At 38.0% G+C, this 4,465-nt stretch overlaps 1 pseudogene; it reads left to right on the top strand.

Moving 5' to 3' along the window:
* Positions 1 to 372: 372 nt before the first annotated feature.
* On the top strand, positions 373 to 976 carry LOC121038407 (28S ribosomal protein S23, mitochondrial-like; annotated as a pseudogene).
* Positions 977 to 4,465: the final 3,489 nt, after the last annotated feature.

Here is a 4,465-nt window from a genome sequence, read left to right as displayed (position 1 = left end):
CAATATTTTATTGATATAAATTATTTTGATAAATCCAAATGTATAATGTTGACCTATAAAGTAGCAAAAGTAATCAGGTAATTCTGATGAATGCCAAACTGTGAAATTACTCAACAAATGTTTATTCAGCCCACTTTGGTATTTCTTGATACTTTAGTGGTCAGAATTGCAAGAACATCTGGAAGAGGTTTATAGCTTCTAACTTGTATTTTGTTTGCGTATGCACACAGTTTATTTTTTCGTCTAGCCTATAAACTATCTGACAAGGCTGTATGAGTCATCTCTGTAATTGCCACATTATTTAAGCCATTTATCGAACACAACAGACATTCAATATATGTTATTAAATAAATGTATTCAGACGTGCCAGCCATGGTAGGGATCTGGCTAAAGACCATGGGGAGAGTTTTCTCACAGATTTGGGACCTGATTGGGGCTGGGGTGTTGAGGAGACGCCCCTCTGGTTTGACATATATAACGCCTTTCCCCCACTGAGAGAGTTGGTCTTCCAAAGGCCCTGCTTGCAATATGACAAAGCCAAAGCTGCAATCCAGAACACGTTGTACCCCAAAGATTGGATTAGAGTGAAATTTTATTCAGCCATTAATCTGGTCAGAAAGCTTTTGATCTGTTCAATCCAAACTTCAAGTCTACCTGTCAACAGTTTGTAGAGAAGTACATTGAACTACAGAAACTCGGAGAAACAGATAAAGAGAAGATATTTGTGGAAACGGAGAAAGTTTTATCAACAGAAGGTGTCATTTTAAGACAAGTAGGAGAAGCAAGGACTCAAAAGGAAGATAGTCATGTTTCCTGTGAATCTGAACCCACAGGTGCCAAACCTCAAACAGTATTGGGGTGGGAGGGTGGTAACAGCCTCTGGAAGAAGCTCCACAAGCCCACCATTTGGAAGAATCTGAATAACAGTCAAAGGGTCTCTCACCTCCCCAAAGAACAGGTATACCATGCGTGTTGACATCCAAACTGTAGCCACTAGATGAATGTTGAACTGTTTTTAACAGCTGAACTATGTCAATGTCTCTTGATCTCTAAGGCATTATGTTTGCCTTCTTTTAGTTCCTATTTCTAGGTTGTCATAAAGCTCAGTTTCATGGTTTGAATGAACTTTTATGTTATGACAGTATTAAATAAAGAATTCCCTGGTTGCTTGTAAAGTAAGTTTACTTTAAAATTGTAAATAGCACAAGGAAAACCTTATCAGTATGGTTTGATGGGACTCATTCTGTGTAGGTTTGCTTGGATTTTTGTGTTAACATGTGGGTTGGTTCTATTTAATCCTCTGGTATCTCTCTCGTTTCTGGATCCTTCAGGCTTTTACTTGTGCATTACGGTATGTCCCCGGGGCCAGCTCTTTCTGTCTGCAGATCATCGTTACATTTTGCTATAGAATTATTGATCTTCAACTTGAGCAGCCAAGCTGACTTGTGCTTTGAGGTAAGAATGAGAGCCTATCATTGATGATAGACAAAGGTCAAAACTATAACTTTACTCTCATAGATTGAGTATGCTGGAGATGATTAGCATAGGCCGAGCATAGTAGTTTGCTCAGTAAAGATTTGAATGAATAAGTGATTACATCCAGTTAAAGACTGAATGCAGATGACGTCTCTATTGATAACTGGATTGCCAACACGGAGCCAGTTAATTTAGATGCCGTTCCCCACCAGCATCCACCTGCCTCCCTGGTGTTGAGATGTGCTTATAAGACCTTACTAACTGTTCTGCTTTCCTCATTTTCATATCTTATACTGAATAAATGAAACATTCCTCTGAAAAAAACATAAATGTATTCTATGAATAATGAACAAAAATGAATAAGTGAACTTTAACATAAAGCTATGATTTAATACAGTGTGATAAAGTTGATAGGGTGTGGCAGCTTATACCCCTTGTAAAACAGGGATAATAATTGTAGGTATTTATCAAAGAGTAGAAATAAAATATGCAAAGTAATTGGTCATCTTGGGTGTTCAGTCAGTGATAGCTGTCATAGCTATGGTAACTGTACACAAACAAAGGAATGATATGGTATGATAGTGGGTAATTTTGTTATTGATAGCAAGTAAAAAGGATATCAAAAGAGGCGGGTGGGGAGGTAAAGGTAGGTAACAAAGGTGAGCTGAAAACAATGTGGAGAAAACTTAAAAAAAAAACAAAAAGGAAATAGAATAATGACAATAATCTACCCAAATCCTAAATAGGATTTGTATAACAAGATACCTTTCCTGCTCCACTCAGCAATGATGCAAAGGCATTTGTCCTGCACAACCACCAGAACCATACAAGATGCAGGTTCTGAAAATCCATCCTCTGTGATGTGAAAAACATTCCTTTTGTTAGTTAGAACAAAGGTCATGATCAGTAAGAAGTGGCACACAAGTCCTAACAAGGAAATCACAGACTATATAGAAAAAGCACATCTGGTAGAGTTTACCTGGGTTGGAAGTAGGTTAGAAGAGCAGAAGCAAATTCTCAAACTTTTAAAGGATGGAATTTAAGTAGCCAGAAATGTCACCAGGTATTTTAGAAAAAAAAAAAAAAACTACATAAAAATAGATTCAATACTTTGAAACCAAAGATTACCTTTATTAAAAGGAAAATTAATTTCATCAAAAAATTATAGTAAAATTCTTTTTCCATCTTCATTTTGATTATCCTATAAACATGTGAATATGGGACCTATGTAACTGAATTGCTGAAATAATTAGTGTGAGCTTACCCGAGGGCTGGGGGCCTGTGGCCCCACACACATATAACTATGATAAAACTAGTTGTGGTAATGGACTTTATTTTATTGAATACATGCCTCCACTTCCAGAAATATGAATGATATGAATAAGCAACAGGACTAGCCAAACTCCTACCCTAATTAACCCCCATACTTTCTATGACTTGAAATCCATAATTTTGCATTTTAAAGGGTTTTTAGTTCAAAAGTCCCTCAACAAAAGACAAATCCCTCTTGATAGGGAAATCCTGACCATCAACTAACACCCTACTTGAAGTATGATACCAGCTAGCTAATAACAAACCCTCAGAGAATGGAGTAGGCACCTAAAGACAGGAAAAAAGGTGGGCTGAGGGGAGGGAAGAGGGGGAGGGCTTGAGCTGCAAAGAAGAGAAAAGAGAAGAAGCAAGAGGAAAAGACATAAAAGGGTCCTGGTTACCTTACAGTTTCTCTGGTCAGGCTTTGGGACCTACATTCATTTGTAACCATTTTTTTGCACAGAGTTAGGCATGATCAGTATTGAAAGCACAGATTCTACTCTGGTTATAAAGGCCTTAAATGTTAGCCTGGGTCAGTGGGGTAGAGAAGGCTGACAGGATAAAACAGGGGAAAGAGCAAGACAACAGAAACCATTTGTTTCTCTGAAGCTTCCTCAGGCTTCCTCAGACAGTATTGGATCCTGGGGAACCCTTTTTCAAAGTCCCCCACCTACAAAAACAGAACTGGAAAGACACCTTGAAACAGAACCAAATTCTTTGAGTACCAGGACATTTGAAGTCAGTTTCTGGAGTTTTCTTTGAATTTGAATTTGAATTAGTAGATATCTAAACCCAGGAGATATTGTCTAAACATGTTTAACCTCCTTAATACCAAAGTAAAATCAAGCATTTAAAGGATGTCCTATCATTATGTTGAAAAACAAAAACTCACCAGGTCTCTGGAAGCTACTACAGTGAGGCTGCTGGTGTGGTGGGAAGGATAGGTTTTGGAATCACGCTGATCTTTGTTAGGATCCTGGTGCTTTTCAGAATTTTGAGTACACTTCTTAATTTCTTTAACCTCAATTTCCTCATTTACATATGAAAAAGATAATATCTGTTCTGCAGAGATGAAAGGATAGAGATAATACACAGAAAGCACTTAGTATATAATTATATCTGGATAGAGGCACCTGGGTGGCTTAGTTGGTTGGGCGTCCGACTTTAGCCCAGGTCATGATCTCACAGTTCATGGGTTCGAGCCCCACTTCAGGCTCTGTGGTAACAGCTCAGAACCTGGAGCCTGCTTTGAATTCTGTGTCTCCCTCTCTCTCTGCCCCTTCCCTACTCATGCTCTGTCTCTCAAAAAAAATAAAATAAATAAACATTGAAAAAATTTTTTAAAATAATTATACCTGGATATACTACCTTTAGCAACTTTGAGCTGTGATTATTATTAGCTCAATTCCAGGATACAGCCTTGACCAGAGCATGAGGTATTAAACACTGCTACAGCTTCACTCTGTTCACGTTTGGCTGCACTTTGATTCTAAGATTTCCAAGTAAAAAAATAAGAAAAGAGTAAATTCAAGTCAGGATGCTCAGGAGATCCTAACAGCTACAACTGAGAAAAGCTGCGAGTGTAGGATTGGTCTTCTAGAGCCTATTCGAATATAGAGAAGACCCGTTTGTTCTTCATCATCATTAACACCCTCATACAACAATCTAACGAACGCTT

Source organism: Herpailurus yagouaroundi, unplaced genomic scaffold (assembly GCF_014898765.1).
Source record: "Herpailurus yagouaroundi ecotype Mexico unplaced genomic scaffold, PumYag 166, whole genome shotgun sequence".
In the NCBI taxonomy this organism is placed as follows: Eukaryota; Metazoa; Chordata; class Mammalia; order Carnivora; family Felidae; genus Herpailurus; species Herpailurus yagouaroundi.
Note: the sequence above shows the minus strand (reverse complement) of the source record. Positions and strands in the feature narration are given on the sequence as shown.